This window comes from Lissotriton helveticus, assembly GCF_964261635.1.
Source record: "Lissotriton helveticus chromosome 1_1 unlocalized genomic scaffold, aLisHel1.1 SUPER_1_unloc_6, whole genome shotgun sequence".
Taxonomy (NCBI): domain Eukaryota; kingdom Metazoa; phylum Chordata; class Amphibia; order Caudata; family Salamandridae; genus Lissotriton; species Lissotriton helveticus.
This window is the reverse complement of record NW_027611703.1, coordinates 3,531,957-3,549,882: the sequence shown is the minus strand read 5'-3', so window position 1 is coordinate 3,549,882 and position 17,926 is coordinate 3,531,957. Positions and strand designations below refer to the sequence as shown.

The window sequence follows — 17,926 nt, the reverse complement described above, 5'->3', positions numbered from 1 at the left end:
TTCTTTTATCCAAGATCTGCATAAGATGCTTCAGGACTCTAAATCTAAGGCGAGTATGCCTATTCCGGTGCCGTCAACGCCAGTAACTCCTGCAGAGATGTCAGCCTCATTAGTGACGCCTTCCATTCCAGCTCGTTTCCCCTTGGCCTCAAATGTCCATCCATCATGAGTCCTCCGGGTTACAAGACGTCCATGATGATTCCTCGGATGAGGGTCAGCAATCGGATCATGGCTCTATTCCCGATACTGAATATGACGAGTATATCATTCCGGATCCAGCATCGCCAGTCCCAGATCCGGCGGATTCCCCGCCTGCAGACATTGGGGGCTTCCATCAGCTGATGGAGAGAGCCGCTGCGAGATTCAAATTGGCCATGCCTAAAGTTGCCACGGATTGCTTTTTATACGATTTCAAAGAGCCTTTTATGAAATCAACTAGGTCCATTCCTATTGTGGATCATGTGTGGAAGGAGGGCCTAAAAGCCATGAAAAACCCAGCGACGGTGGTCCCGGTGCTACCGCGTCTGGAGAAAAAATACAAGGCATCTGTTGACGGCCCGGCAGCCTTAACAGGTCATCCCAGACCAGACTCTGTGATCTCGCAAGCTGCGCAGAGGAAATCCCGTAACCTCTCTGCTCCCTTAACAACTCCTCCGGACAAGGAAGGGCGGAGGTTGGATAATGTGGGGAAGAGATTCTCATCGATGGCAAGTTTGCTGGTGCGAGCGGCAAATGCCCTAGCAATCATGGGTAGATACGACAGCCAGCTTTGGTGTGATGTCGCTCGATACCTTGACCAGCTGCCTCCGGAATCTACGACTGAGGCAAAGAAAATCTTACAGGAGGGAGAAGCAACGTCGATGGAAATCATTGACTGCGCAATGGATATTGCGACAACGGCGTTTCAGACCACGCATGTATTCACACCAAACTTGCAGGCTCCCGCTCGATCCGCCCACCTAGAAGATGGCGCTTTAATGACGAAATTCTAACCAGTCCAGAGGACAGACTTAAGATAGCAGACGCCATTGAAGAATACTTACTCCTAAACAACACCGCGCATACCACGCCTAACACTCTTTGGGATGCTCTTAAGGCCACGATCCGTGGAGTCATTATAAATATTAGAGCTAAAACCAATAAGAAACTAAACAAAGACCTGGAACAACTCAAAGTAGATATCAGAACCCTAGAAGCCCAGCACAAATCCAACCCCCAAGACCACACACCCCTCGACCTCCTCACCAAAAAGAAATATGAATATAATGCCATAACTAGTAAAAGAGCGGGCGTTTGGATTAATCGCTTCAAAGCCCTGAAACTCTGCGAAGGAAATAAAGCAGGTAAATTGCTGGCTTCATATCTCAAACATAAGCAAAAACTGTCAACCATATCATCAATAAAAGATTTCGCAAATATTACCCACACCAATCAGGCTACAATCTTAGATACATTTAAAACCTTCTATGAAGAGCTCTACAAGAGTGACAAGCCGCTGGGCATAGCTGCTTGCACCGACTATCTCGAATCTCTCGATCTCCCTAAATTATCAGAAACTGACAAACCACGATTAGGATCCGCCATCAGTAAAACAGAGATTACAGCAGCCATCAAATCTCTAAAAAATAACAAAGCCCTCGGCCCAGATGGCTTCATTGCGTCTTTCTATAAAGCCTTTGAGAACCAACTAACCCCTACGCTCCACGCTGTTCTCAACTCTACGGCATCCAGCGGATGTATTTCTCCATCAATGAGTGAGGCCACCATAATCGTAATCCCTAAAGAGGGGAAAGACCATCTCCACACCAAAAACTACTGTCCCATCTCTTTGATAAATCTTGATTGCAAGATATATGCCAAGATCCTGGCAAACCGCCTTAACGCTGTTCTTCCCAACTTAATAAGCCCATCGCAAGTTGGCTTCCTGAAACACAGGATGTCAAATGACAACACCAGACTTCTATGCCATATTCTAGAGAAAGCTAACAACTACCAATCCCCGATGGTCGCGATCACCCTGGATGCTGAAAAGGCCTTTAATAAGGTGTCATGGTCTTTTCTTCAACACTGTATGCGCTCTTTCAATCTAGGTCAATCTTTCATCACAATGGTGATGGCCCTTTACTCCTCCCCTTCGGCTCGAATAGCACTCAATGCCACCCTCTCCAACCCATTTCGCCTCTACCAAGGCACCAGACAGGGTTGCCCACTTTCACCGGCACTCTTCCTCTTGGCCCATGAGCCCCTACTAACTGACATCAAAAGGAATGAGGACATTCAGGGAGTCTCCTTTCGAGATACTCAGGTAAAATTAGCAGCATATGCCGACGATATATTGATTGCGACAGAAAACCCGACCAAGTCAATTGAGGGTCTTATGTCCTCAATCAGCAAATACTCGAACCTGTAGGGATACAAGCTAAACAAGGACAAATCCGAAGTTAAACCACTAAACATCTTCACCACCAAAGAAGTTCTTGGCAACTCAGGTCTAGCTTGGCAAACAGATACTATAAAATACTTAGGGATAGAGTTTACCGATAAATTATTGAGCTCCATCAAACACAACGAAACGCTGATGCTGACTAAAGTTAAAAGAATCCTTGACGGTTGGTCCCCACGCTTTATTACTTGGTGGGGAAGGGTGGAATCCATAAAAATGATGATATCACCACTAATCAACTATCTGAGTACTATGCTACCCCTCACCTTCTCCAAAGATTTCCTCTCCATACTAGATAAGATGATCTCCTCTTTCCTTTGGCAAGGGAAAAAAGCCAGAATTAGCCTGAAAAAACTACGGCTTGATAAATCCCTAGGAGGCGTCAATCTGGCTGATTTTAAGCTATATCAAACTGCGTTTTTAGCCAGACAAGGGTCACTTTGGCTGACTCCACACACAGACTACACCCCGGTGTGGCTGTTGGTGGAAAAATCCCTTCTTCTGGGCCTTGACCCCTCCGCCCTCCTCACTGCCAAACCTCAACCCACTGTATCCTCAGGTACCATATTCAGACACACGAGGGCTGCCCTCCTGAATGTAAGCAAATTTTTACCCCACCAATATGGTAAATCAAAGTGGGAATCACTGTGGCACAATACCAAACTGTTATACAAAGGGAAACCACTGAATAATCCTGATTGGATAAAGAAGGGTATACATTTCCCTCACCAGCTATTTGATGGTTCGTCGCCACTTCCTTTCTGCGAGCTACAAAATAAGTTTCAACTCCAGGCCATAGATTTCTATTACTTCTTAAACCTCAAAGTGGCACTCTCCAAAGCAGCTCTGAACGACACCGCCCCCTCCCTCCCTGGCTACCTACACACAATTAATAGACTGGGTCATCAGGTGTCCAGAATATACAAACTGATCCGCCCACAGAACACCAAACTGACAGCATCCACACAGTCCTTCTGGGATTCATACTCTTCCACACCAACTTCGGAAACGGAGTGGGCCAGAGTATGGGAGTCTACCACACGCCACAAAATTAGCCCTACGTTATCCCAAACTAAATTCTGGCTTCTCCATAAAGCTTTTTGGACCCCCAGGAGACTCTTCTTGTACAACATCAAAGAAGATGACTCCTGCTGGAACTGTATGGCGGAGGGTGGGGACCTTGAACATCTAATATTTAAATGCCCTTGTGTCTCCGGCTACTGGGATAGAGTCTTCGAATTCATTAACAAAGTGCTACATGTGTCGCTACCAAGAGAATTTGCAACCTTAGTCTCAGGTTTTACCAAAGCTGTCACCCTCAATGAAAATGACAGAACCCTACTACTTACTTTTGACAGCGGCGGTTAAAATCGTACTAAATAATTGGAAGGACACCGGCAAAGCCTCTTTCCCCCACTGGCTCAACTGGGTCTTGAACCTCAGGGGAGCCGATAATATAGCGCTTACCGCTACGCCCTGGCGTCCCCCTTATAGGAAACTATGGTCCTCGCTCGACGCTCACTTCGACCTATTCAAACCGCCCTGAGTATATGTTGCACACATGCTCCCTCCCCGATAGAACCCCATCAATATCTACCAGCTTAACTGTTGTCTACGCTTTGTCATAGATCGTATTGCCTCTTTAGCCAAGATACTGCACTCAATAAGATGTATGATTCTCTCGCACCCCTCATGGGTGTGTAACTTGAAAATGTACTGATGCAATGCCTATTTTTCTTTTTCCCTTCTTGGTTGTATTGTATTGTATTATATTTAATTTAATTTATCCCCCCCTCTGTTCCCGTTACTTTATGCTTTGATGATACTTGAACCATGCCTGATATATGCTCATTATTGTAATGCTCACTTATCTCTCTCAATAAAAAACTTTTGTGAAATGAAAAAAAAAGAAGTAATTTTTGCCTGTGGAAAAAAAAAAATAATAAATACATTTTTGACAAAAACCAGGCGGCAGGCCACGGCTCCTCTGTGCTCCTCTGTGCCCTAGTAATGAAGTTAATAAAATCATTAAGAAGAACTGGCCAATACTCCGAATACATGAATCTTTCACGGATCCGCCATTGTTCTCTTACCAGCGTGGCCGAAACATCGCTAATCACCTGGTACACGCCATCACATGGCCACAACCCATAAAAGAAAAACACACCATCACTGCGGCATGGGGAATGGATCCAGTGGTGGGACACTTTAAATGCCAGAACTGCAGTGTTTGCGAACTGACCAAAAACACCAAGGTCTTTTCCTATAAAGATCGGACGTACAAATTGAAGACACACACCAACTGTAGAACACAGAATGTGGTCTATGCCATTACATGTCCCTGTGGCCTTATTTATATAGGGCAAACGACCCAAATGATCAAACAAAGGATCATCCAACACAAGAGCAGGATCAATTGTAAAGTACTCACTGCCCCTCTAGTACCACACTTTATCAATTCAGGTCACCTAGATACAGACATTGCCTGGCAAGTGATTGACAATCCATCGCTCCCTATTCGTGGGGGAGACATAAAGAGGTTGTTAAATAAAGCTGAATGTAAATGGATGACCATTTGTGATTCTGTGGCATCCGGTCTCAATACTCTTGATGAGTGGAATAATACTGTGACCACCTAGCAGCCTTGATATACATTATACTTGTTCCGGTCTATCTAACTGTTGTGTTAATTCATGTATAGCTGGTTACACTATCTTGTATTAAGTCCTCCATATGAACCTTTCTCCCTTTCATATTGCTGCAACACCCTGACTAGAGCTGTATGGATTTGTTTATGTTTATATTGATTGTTTACACTAATTGTTCTGCAACATGAATGTTTAGTTGTATATATATGTCATTCAACAATCCTTTGAATATACATGATGCGAGAGACCACGATTGATTCATGTAATTTTTTGCTTTGTTCTCTGATGTATACTGCGCAATACTTGAATCATTTCCATCCGGGTCTCCCTTCATGTCTTTAGTTGTTTCTATACTCTGTCCCTTTAAGTTTTACCCTGCCTTCCAGTCCCGCCCATGCCCGCCCACCCACTGCCGACCCCGCTCCCCAGCCACGCAGGGCCTCTTCCTGGTAACTTTCCCCTGCAGCGAGTGTTTGCTCCGAGCATCGACTCAGACGCTACCCGCGGGCTCCCTGACCCTTCGGCTGGCTGCCTAGACGTATTCATTACGTGATCGGCATTCTTGATTATTCCGGTAAGCTGGTAATATATTGCGTCTTGTTTCACTTTGTCGCACATATTTATATCGTAGACCCTCACTGTGAGAAGTTGGCCTGATGTGCAGTGCTCACTATTCTAGTGATCACTATATATCAGTCCAAACAACCCTTATTGATGATTGGTTGTAAGTCCACCTTATAGACCAGCTATCCTAGTAGCATGGATACGAGCAGTCTAAGGCTAAGACTCTAGAGGGCGTGTTAAGCCAGCTGTTTTACCATCACATTACCCCTTGAACACCCAGTGAAAGGACACCACACAAGTGTTATGAAAATAAACAATGTATTTATTAGAATCACAACAACCCTGTACCCTTTATGAGGACAGGGTGCTAAGCACACAACAAAACTCTTATGAAAATACTTAAGTTAGCACGTTATACACAAATGCCCGAGGGGCACGAAAAACCATGTATTCTAAAAGTGGAATGCGAAATTACTAGCAGGTAAGTACAGTACTAATAGGCTTTGGAATCCCTAGGACTTGACTAGGGAATCGTTAGATTACTTCTAGGAGACCTAGGGGACTCGGGTGCAGAGTGTGCACTCTCACGCGGGATGCGGGACAAAGTCTATGGGAGCTAGTAAAGGCAAAGTTAGTGTTCACGGGCGAACCCGACCTGGTAGGGAGAAAACGACAGTGGATCCTGACCCTAGGATAGTGAGGCTATGCTGGGACACCGAAGTGCAGAAGTTACCTAGCCCAGGGGCTGCAGCTGCATAGGTCTGAAAAGACGTCGGGGATCTCGTTGCCGGACCAGGAGCCTGGAAGAAGGAAGTTGCTGGCAGGCGACCAGTGAAGGAAAGTTTGTTGGATCCAAGCCTGGATCGAGGAAGAAGAAACCTGAAAGCAGAGGGGACCAAGTTCTTGAATCACTAGCCAGTGATTAAGTGGGCACCAGGATGGCACCGGGCGAGGTCACCTCGACTAGGTGAGTGGGCGACGCTGGCTCTGCAGATCTCACGGACCAGGAGACATTGTCGGCGACCAGGATGGAGAGGCGAGCTGTCCCACGATGGATGAAGCTGTCGGCGTCGAAGTTACCCAGGATTGGGCAACAAGCCTTGGCTAGTTCAAGCCCACGCGGTGGACTCAAAATGGCGTCTTGAGTGGACCAGGAGGGTCCGGGGTGCTCCTCTTTTGGAAGGGAGCAAGGGCCAGCCTGGAGCAACCAGACCAGCAGCAGAAATGTCGTCGGGCGTCGTTCAGAAGGCCACAAGCCAGCGGGCTAGTAGCCAAACAACGCGGTGAGCAGCAAAAAGCAGAAGGGCCCCACGCAGATCGTGGAGATGCTGGGAGGCTGCACTTCGGTGCTGGAGCTGCTCAGGGTCGGGGCTTCTCGGACCCCAAAGCACTCGCCAGGAAATTACTCGGCGGGCTGGCTGGAAAGAAGTCGTGCAGTCTTGAAGATGGCCGGTCCCTCGAGGTCTCGTCACACCCACGAATCTCAGCGTGACTGATGATGCAGGTAGAGGTCAGAGGTGCCAGGGAAGCCGGTTCTCGTCGAGCTGGGCAGTCTTGATCCGGAGGAGAGACTTGCAGCAGACCGCAGTGTTCTTAAGATGGTGCCTGCGGATGCAGGGTGACTACTCCTTAGTCACAAGGGAGAAATCTTAGGAAGAAGTCTTGAGTTCCTTTCGTGGAAAGTAGTTTCAGGATTCAAAGATGATCTGATTTGGAAGGGGGCCAGTTCCTACCTTTATCCTGTAAAAAGGGGCTGGCACGCGACTAAGTCCTGCCCTAGGGGTGGGACTAGGAGGGGGGTGGTTACACCCACTTCCTTGGCGGGCTTTTCCCCAGCACAGGGTCTGGAGTGACCCTGGAACTGGTTCCAGCCAGCCTATGCACAGTGAGCACCGGGGTGCCACGTGCAGTCACCTTCCTATAAAGCCCTGCCTACCTACAATACACAAAACCCTGTCTGGGACGGTGCTGGCACCGCCCCTGGCAGGAAACCCTTTGTCCTTATCTCCTGCTCTGGGAGGACTCCCAGCAGCAGGAGGGCAGACTTGTGTCTCGGTGGCAGCATCCATTTTGTGGAGCTGAGGCTCTGTTTGACTTTAACCGGGGTTAGGGGTTACATACATGTCGTGTCCCTCTAGAAGGGTGGAATGCTAACCCCGTCGCCAGAATTGGCGAGGGGTTAGTATTCCAATTCGTATGACACCTTACTCGACATGTTTTGATAAAGCGATACCAGAGTTGGCATATAACCGCGAGGATTATAATGCACTTAAGAGTATATGGTATGCGATATCATGGAAACGGCTAAGGGATGGATCCCGAAAGCCGCAGACAGGCTCAGCTCATGCCAGAGCACCATCTCACACGATTCCAAGCACTCTGCCTTCAGGATTGTTAAGGCCTGCCATAGGAGTGACTGATAGGAGATCTGTGTGTCCATTTAGGGTTAGATATAGGTATACTATATCTAAAGCAAAGGGTGAGTACACCACCTTGCCCAAGCTGTCGTGCAGCCAGTTGTGTCAGTTTTAGTTAGTCAATCCAGGGGTGGCATAATACATGCTTCAGCCCCTGGGAGACTTCTGGGTGCACCTCAGCCCTGGGTACAGGGACTTGGAGAGGGCCCAGTGCCAATTCAGTACCTGAGTACAATTTGGATAGAGAGAACAGCTAGGCTGTGGGTCTGATTAGCAGGCCCACAGCCAGGGAAAGTCGTAAACCAGTGCAGCAAAAAGCAAAAATCTGGGTGATCATAGGATTGCAGACCCTACTCTCCTACATGACCCCCCCAAACTTTGGGACAATAAACTAACCTTGACCAGGTGAGTCTTCTTGCTCTAAGTGGAAATACCTGGAGAGCCCATCAGCATTGCTGGGTGTGTATCACTTACAACGCAACTTTTACGTCGTAATGCTGTTACAACGCAGCTATTACAACGCAGGATCCATTACATCGGATGCCATTACAACGCATGGCATTACATAGCAGATGGTATTACAACGCATACCATTACATCGTAAGTATTGGTAAGTATATAATTTTTATTTATTTTATTTAATATTATATAATTGATTTAATTATTATTAATTATAAATAAAAATAAATACAAATATTTATTTATGTTTTTAAATATTATAAATTAAATTTATTAATTTAAGTAATTTTTTAAATAAGTATGATTATAGGAGTATATGTTTTGGGGTACTGAGGTATATGTTTTGGGGTGTTTGGGTATTTTTAGGTTTTAGGGCAGGGTTTGGGTTTTGGGGTACAGGGGTGTTTTTAGGTTTTAGGGTTTTGGGGTACAGGGGTGTTTTTAGGTTTCAGGGTAGGGTTTGGGTTTTGGGGTACAGGGGTGTTTTTAGGTTTCAGGGTAGGGTTTGGTTTTGGGGTACAAGGGTGTTTTTAGGTTTCAGGGTAGGGTTTGGGTTTTGGGGTACAGGGGTGTTTTTAGGTGTCAGGGTAGGGTTTGGGTTTTGGGGTACAGGGGTGTTTTTAGGTTTCAGGGTAGGGTTTGGGTTTTGGGGTACAAGGGTGTTTTTAGGTTTCAGGGTAGGGTTTGGGTTTTGGGGTACAGGGGTGTTTTTAGGTTTCAGGGTAGGGTTTGGGTTTTGGGGTACAGGGGTGTTTTTAGGTTTCAGGGTAGGGTTTGGGTTTTGGGGTACAGGGATGTTTTTAGGTTTCAGGGCAGGGTTTGGGTTTTGGGGTACAGGGGTGTTTTTAGGTTAAATTAAATTAATTATATTATATTAATTACATTTCTTAATTAAAATAATTAAATTAAATACATTATTTTAAATAATTTAATTTAATTACAATCAAAAAAATATTTAAATTAAATTAATTTAATTATATTAATTAAATAAAATTAATTACAATTTTTATTAAAATTAATTTAAATAAATAGATTTAAATTTATTAAATAAAATTAATTATTATTTTAAAATGTATTTTAATTAAATTAATTAAATTAAATTAATTAAATTAACTTAATTACACTTTTTTTTAAAAAGGTATACTTACCTATACTTACGATGTAATGCCATGCGTTGTAATAGCATCTGCTATGTAATGCCATGCGTTGTAATGGCATCCGATGTAATGGATCCTGCGTTGTAAAAATTCCGATGTAACGGAATGCGTTGTTATAAACCGCGTTGTAGTGACACCAATCCGCATTGCTGTGATCAGTACCAGGTCTATGCTCCACTGTAAAATCCATCCCCTGTAGGGAAATGGACCACCTAAGCAGTTTGGGGTTTTCACCCTTCATCTGATTTAGCCACAAGAGGGGCTTATGGTCTGTCTGAATGGTGAAGTGAGTGCCAAACAAGTAGGCCCTCAGCTTCTTCAGGGCCCAGACCACAGCAAAGGCCTCCCTCTCAATAGCTGACCAATTTTTCTCTCTGGGTGTCAACCTCCTGCTAATGAAAGCAATAGGCTGATCATTACCATCAAAATTCAGTTGAGACAGAACAGCTCCCACACCCAACTCAGAAGCATCTGTTTGGACAATGAATGGCTTGGAGTAATCTGGACTCTTGAGGATAGGTGCTGTGCACATGGCCTGTTTTAGGTCATTGAATGCTTTCTGACAGCTTGCTGTCCACTGAACTTTCTTTGGCATCTTTTTGCTTGTCAGGTCATTAAGGGGGGTCACTATGGACCCATAATTTCTGACAAACTTCCTATAGTACCCAGTCAGGCCCAAGAAAGCTCGAACCTGAGTCTGGGTGATTGGAGGAGTCCAGTCCTTGATGGCCTGTATCTTACTCTCCAGTGGCTGAACCTGGCCTCCACCTACAAGGTGGCCCAGGTATACAACCTGTGTCTGCCCTATCTGGCACTTTGTGGCCTTGATAGTGAGGCCTGCCTTTTGCAGAGCCTCTAACACTTTCCTCAGGTGGACCAGGTGATCCTCCCAGGTGGAGCTAAAGACAGCAATATCGTCTAGATATGCTGCACAGAAGTCATCCAGCCCAGTGAGGACTTGATTCACCAACCTTTGGAAGGTGGCAGGTGCATTTTTCAGTCCAAAGGGCATTACCACAAATTGATAATGCCCTCCAGGGGTAGAAAATGCTGTCTTGGGTTTGGCCTCCTCAGCTAACCTGATTTGCCAATACCCAGCTGTCAAATCAAATGTACTTAAGAAGTTGGCAGAAGCCAATTTATCTATAAGTTCATCTGCTCTTGGTATTGGGTGGGCATCAGTCTTAGTGACTGCATTGAGGCCTCTGTAGTCTACGCAAAACCTCATCTCTTTCTTACCACCCTGGGTGTGAGGCTTTGGCACTAGAACTACTGGGCTAGCCCAAGGGCTATCTGAGGGCTCAATGACTCCCAGCTCCAACATTTTCTGCACTTCAGTTTTGATGCAGTCTCTAACATGATCAGGCTGTCTGTAGATTTTACTCTTGACAGGCAGACTGTCTCCAGTGTCAACATCATGGGTACACCAATCAGTTTGGCTGGGTGTCAGAGAGAACATATGTCTGAAGGATTGCAAGACTTGCCTGCAATCCTGTTGCTGATGTTCAGTGAGGCTGCCACAAAAGACAACACCATCAACTGATCCATCATCAGGATTCTGAGTGAGCAGGTCTGGGAGAGGGTCACTCTCTTCCTCCTGTCCCTCATCTGTGGCCATGAGCAAGCTCATGTCCTTCCTGTCAACATATGCCTTGAGCCTGTTAACATGGAGCACTCTGAGAGGGCTCCTGGGAGTTCCAAGGTCCACCAAGTAGGTAACCTCTCCCTTTTGCTCAATGATGGTGTGGGGCCCAGACCATTTGTCTTTCAGAGCTGCTGGGGCCACTGGCTCCAGCACCCACACCTTCTGTCCTGGCTGGTATACAGTCAGAACAGCCTTTTGGTCATGCCAAGCTTTTTGAAGTTCCTGGCTGGCCTCAAGGTTTTTAGATGCCTTTTCCATGTACTCAGCCATCCTGGAGCGGAGACCCAGTACATAGTCCACTATGTTAGTTGCAGGCTTTTTGAGAGGTCTCTCCCATCCTTCCTTCACCAAACACAGGGGTCCTCTTACAGGATGCCCATACAGAAGCTCAAAAGGGCTGTAGCCAACCCCCTTCTGTGGGACCTCTCTGTAAGCAAACAAGAGGCAGGGGATCAGGACATCCCATCTTCTCCTAAGAGGTTCAGGTAGTCCATGAATCATCCCTTTCAGGGTCCTGTTGAATCTCTCAACAAGCCCATTGCATTGTGGATGATAGGGTGTGGTGAACTTATAGTTCACACCACACTCTTTCCACATGGCAGTCAGATATCCTGACATGAAGTTTGTACCTCTGTCAGAAACGACCTCCTTTGGAAAACCCACTCTGGAGAACACTCCAACTAGGGCTCTTGCCACCACAGGGGCTGTGGTGGTCCTCAGGGGAATAGCTTCAGGATACCTGGTGGCATGGTCCACCACCACCAGTATAAACTTGTGCCCTGATGCTGTCTGGGGTTCCATTGGACCAACAATGTCAATCCCCACTCTTTCAAAGGGAACCCCCACCACAGGTAGTGGTATGAGGGGGGCCTTTGTTGTGCCACCTGACTTACCACTGGCTTGGCAAGTGACACAGGAGCGACAAAACTCCTTGGTATTCTCATTCATATGGGGCCAGTGAAAGTGTGAGACAAGCCTGTCCCAAGTCTTTGTCTGACCTAAATGACATGCAAGGGGAATCTCATGGGCCAAGGTGAGAAGGAAACCTCTCAGAGACAAGGGGATGACCAGCCTCCTGGTTGCACCAGGCTTGGGGTCTCTTGACTCAGAGTACAGGAGTCCATCTTCCCAGTATACCCTGTGGGCACCTGTGGCATTCCCTGCAGCCTCAGCAGCAGCCTGCTGTCTGAGGGGTTCAAGGGAAGGGCAGCTCAACTGTTCCTTCCCCAGGTCTGCTCTGGAGGGTCCCCCTGAGCCCAGAAACTCAACTTGATCAAGTTCAAGCTCTTTAGGCTCAGTTTCCCTCAGCTCTTCCAGATCAGCCTCCTCAGAGACTTGATCCTCAACCTGGGGCAAGGGGGAAGGCAAAGCCTTACCCTTACTGCTCTTCTTCTTGGAAGGTGTCTGGTCCATAATTTCAGGATCCAGCACCTGTTCAGTGGGGCATCTTCTGGCCTGTGACCTAGTCACAGCAAGCACATGTGCTGGCAAGCCTAACATCTCCATGTGAGTCCTCTGCTCCACTTCTGACCATTGTGATGACTCCAAATCATTGCCCAACAAACAATCAACTGGGAGGTCTGAACTGACTACAACTTTCTTTTGTCCCTTCACTCCACCCCAGGAGAAAGCCACAATTGCCACACTATGACTAGTAGTGACATTGCTGGCATTGGTCACCAGGAAATCAGTACCTGGCATGATCTGTCCAGGGTCCACAAAGTTAGGTGTCACCATGGTGACACTGGCACAAGTGTCCCTATAGGCCTGAGCCATTTTGCCATTTATTAAAGGTGTCTGCCTGTATTTGCCCAAAGTATTGGGACTTATTTCAGGGGACATATCCACATCCCCTGTACAGACAAGGACAGCCTGAGTGAGTGTGCCAACTAGGTTGTCAGACCCCTCAGTACCCAAGGTTAACCCAACTAATGCCTTGGGAGGTACACTACCACTACTGACTGTACTAGGGGGTGCAGTTGCCTTAGGGGCTGTAGTGGCAGGAGTTTGTCCTCCTCTTTTGGTGCACTCACTAAACCAGTGAGATTTACTTTTGCAGTACTGGCACCACCTTTTTGACTGGCCTTCTTGAGTCTTCTTCTTCTGGGAAGCCTGACCCCCACCCTCTTTGGTTTGTTGGGGACCTGGTGAAGACTTCTGGTCATTTTGCTCATTCTTAACATTACCCTTCTGGTCTGCTTTCTTCTGACCACCCTGGTTCTGGTTCTGGTTCTGCTTGATCTTTGTCCTGACCCATTTGTCTGCCTTCTTTCCCAATTCTTGGGGAGAGGTCAGATCTGAATCAACAAGGTGCTGGTGCAGCAACTGGTTCTGACAATTGTTTAAAATTTGTTCTCTCATCATTAGATTATACAATCCTGTGTAATCTGTAACCTTGCTACCCAGCAACCAGCCCTCCAAAGCCTTAGTGGCACAATCCACAAAGTCAGACCAGTCCTGAGACTGAGTTTTCTGGGTGTCTCTGAACAGCAACCTGTACTGCTCAGTGGTTAAACCAAACCCATCAACCAGTGTATTCTTCAGGACCTGGTAATTGTTAGCATCCTCTACTCTTGTAGTGAGGAGCTTATCTCTACCTTTACCATCAAAGGAGAGCCACAGTATAGCTGCCCACTGACTCTGGGGAATGCACTGCACAGTGCAGGCCCTCTCCAGAGCAGCCATCCATTTCTGGATATCATCCCCTTGCTTAAAGGGGGGCACTATCTTAGTCAGGTGTTTAGTATCTAAACCCTTCTCTCTATCTCTTGGGAGATTGCTGCCACCAGTGGGAGCTAACCCACTCATCTGCTGCTCTCTTGCCAGGGCAAGCTTCTCTTTGGCCAGGGCAATTTCTTCCCTTTCAATCCTCAGTTCAGCTTGTCTCATCCTAGCTTCATGCTCCCTTCTCTGAGGGGAAGCAAATCTCCTCTGTGGAGGATTCCTTCTCCCCTGAGAAGAGGCATTAGAGTGCAGAGATCTATTGGAGTCCCTAGAAAGAGATCTATCTCTCCTAACTCCAAGGTTAGGCCCACTTCGGGTTAGTACTGGGGGTCCCCCAGATCCTAGCCCAAGTAAGTCTAAGTTGGCCCTGGTTAGCCTTCTGACTACCTCAAGACCTTTGTCTACCTCATCCCCAGAGAGTTCCTCTTGATCCTCCTCCTCAACTGCAGTAGCAATGTTGGGGAGATCTGGATCCCCAGAGGTTCCCTCTAAGGCTGGCATATTCCCATCTAGCTGAGAAAGCTTTCTCGCATCATAAGTCTCTAAGAGGCCTATTAAAAAGGGAATGGTGGGGTTAGACCCCTGCTTCAGTTTTCTGGAGACACAGATCTGTCTCATCTCCTGGAAACTGAGAGCTGCATATCTTGAAGTGACCTGTGGAGGGTCAACACTGACCAGGGGAGTCTCAGTAGAATCTCCCTGGGTAGACATGCTTTTCTAGTGAGGTGTAAGTGGTGCACTTACCTACACTATATGTTTGCCTACTGATCCCTTGCTAGAGTTGTAGTTTAGGGTGTGCTAAGCCCTAGGAGCTACAACAGCTGGTTCAGTAGAACTCAGAGTATTCTAAGCTAAGTTATATGTACCTTTAGTACTTATGTGATCTTTCACAAGATATTCTTAGGGCATGTGTGGTAAAACAACAGCAAGCTCAAATCCCAACCGCTGCTCACCAATGTGAGAAGTTGGCCTGATGTGCAGTGCTCACTATTCTAGTGATCACTATATATCAGTCCAAACAACCCTTATTGATGATTGATTGTAAGTCAACCTTATAGACCAGCTATCCTAGTAGCATGGATACGAGCAGTCTAAGGCTAAGACTCTAGAGGGCGTGTTAAGCCAGCTGTTTTACCATCACATTACCCCTTGAACACCCAGTGAAAGGACACCACACAAGTGTTATGAAAATAAACAATGTATTTATTAGAATCACAACAACCCTGTACCCTTTATGAGGACAGGGTGCTAAGCACACAACAAAACTCTTATGAAAATACTTAAGTTAGCACGTTATACACAAATGCCCGAGGGGCACGAAAAACCATATATTCTAAAAGTGGAATGCAAAATTACTAGCAGGTAAGTACAGTACTAATAGGCTTTGGAATCGCTAGGACTTGACTAGGGAATCGTTAGATTACTTCTAGGAGACCTAGGGGACTCGGGTGCAGAGTGTGCACTCTCACGCGGGATGCGGGACAAAGTCTATGGGAGCTAGTAAAGGCAAAGTTAGTGTTCACGGGCGAACCCGACCTGGTAGGGAGAAAACGACAGTGGATCCTGACCCTAGGATAGTGAGGCTATGCTGGGACACCGAAGTGCCGAAGTTACCTAGCCCAGGGGCTGCAGCTGCATAGGTCTGAAAAGACGTCGGGGATCTCGTTGCCGGACCAGGAGCCTGGAAGAAGGAAGTTGCTGGCAGGTGACCAGTGAAGGAAAGTTCGTTGGATCCAAGCCTGGATCGAGGAAGAAGAAACCTGAAAGCAGAGGGGACCAAGTTCTTGAATCACTAGCCAGTGATTAAGTGGGCACCAGGATGGCACCGGGCGAGGTCACCTCGACTAGGTGAGTGGGCGACGCTGGCTCTGCAGATCTCACGGACCAGGAGGCGTTGTCGGCGACCAGGATGGAGAGGCGAGCTGTCCCACAATGGATGAAGCTGTCGGCGTCGAAGTTACCCAGGATTGGGCAACAAGCCTTGGCTAGTTCAAGCCCACGCGGTGGACTCAAAATGGCGTCTTGAGTGGACCAGGAGGGTCCGGGGTGCTCCTCTTTTGGAAGGGAGCAAGGGCCAGCCTGGAGCAACCAGACCAGCAGCAGAAATGTCGTCGGGCGTCGTTCAGAAGGCCACAAGCCAGCGGGCTAGTAGCCAAACAACGCGGTGAGCAGCAAAAAGCAGAAGGGCCCCACGCAGATCGTGGAGATGCTGGGAGGCTGCACTTCGGTGCTGGAGCTGCTCAGGGTCGGGGCTTCTCGGACCCCAAAGCACTCGCCAGGAAATTACTCGGCGGGATGGCTGGAAAGAAGTCGTGCAGTCTTGAAGATGGCCGGTCCCTCGAGGTCTCGTCACACCCACGAATCTCAGCGTGACTGATGATGCAGGTAGAGGTCAGAGGTGCCAGGGAAGCCGGTTCTCGTCGAGCTGGGCAGTCTTGATCCGGAGGAGAGACTTGCAGCAGACCGCAGTGTTCTTAAGATGGTGCCTGCGGATGCAGGGTGACTACTCCTTAGTCACAAGGGAGAAATCTTAGGAAGAAGTCTTGAGTTCCTTTCGTGGAAAGTAGTTTCAGGATTCAAAGATGATCTGATTTGGAAGGGGGCCAGTTCCTACCTTTATCCTGTAAAAAGGGGCTGGCACGCGACTAAGTCCTGCCCTAGGGGTGGGACTAGGAGGGGGGTGGTTACACCCACTTCCTTGGCGGGCTTTTCCCCAGCACAGGGTCTGGAGTGACCCTGGAACTGGTTCCAGCCAGCCTATGCACAGTGAGCACCGGGGTGCCACGTGCAGTCACCTTCCTCTAAAGCCCTGCCTACCTACAATACACAAAACCCTGTCTGGGACGGTGCTGGCACCGCCCCTGGCAGGAAACCCTGTGTGCTTATCTCCTGCTCTGGGAGGACTCCCAGCAGCAGGAGGGCAGACTTGTGTCTCGGTGGCAGCATCCATTTTGTGGAGCTGAGGCTCTGTTTGACTTTAACCGGGGTTAGGGGTTACATACATGTCGTGTCCCTCTAGAAGGGTGGAATGCTAACCCCGTCGCCAGAATTGGCGAGGGGTTAGTATTCCAATTCGTATGACACCTTACTCGACATGTTTTGATAAAGCGATACCAGAGTTGGCATATAACCGCGAGGATTATAATGCACTTAAGAGTATATGGTATGCGATATCATGGAAACGGCTAAGGGATGGATCCCGAAAGCCGCAGACAGGCTCAGCTCATGCCAGAGCACCATCTCACACGATTCCAAGCACTCTGCCTTCAGGATTGTTAAGGCCTGCCATAGGAGTGACTGATAGGAGATCTGTGTGTCCATTTAGGGTTAGATATAGGTATACTATATCTAAAGCAAAGGGTGAGTACACCACCTTGCCCCAGCTGTCAAGCAGCCAGTTGTGTCAGTTTTAGTTAGTCAATCCAGGGGTGGCATAATACATGCTTCAGCCCCTGGGAGACTTCTGGGTGCACCTCAGCCCTGGGTACAGGGACTTGGAGAGGGCCCAGTGCCAATTCAGTACCTGAGTACAATTTGGATAGAGAGAACAGCTAGGCTGTGGGTCTGATTAGCAGGCCCACAGCCAGGGAAAGTCGTAAACCAGTGCAGCAAAAAGCAAAAATCTGGGTGATCATAGGATTGCAGACCCTACTCTCCTACACTGACCGTCCCTTTCGGTTTCAGGTTCCTAAGTCTACCGAACAGAACGGCGTTTGAAATTTACCTGCCTTGTCCGGTGTAGACGATAAAGATTAAGGTACCATTCAAACTACTCGCAGTATGGTTCATAAAAATTCATAATGTGACGCGTTTTTATATAAATCCTTTTTTCCTCACTGTACTATATAGAAGCAAAGATTTCTCAATGC

General features: G+C 47.4%; 1 long non-coding RNA gene across 1 annotated transcript in view; it reads left to right on the top strand.

Moving 5' to 3' along the window:
* Positions 1–17,926, top strand: part of LOC144806297 (uncharacterized) — a 71,311-nt gene that overhangs the window by 22,587 nt on the left and 30,798 nt on the right. The gene's annotated exons all lie outside the window — the stretch shown is intronic.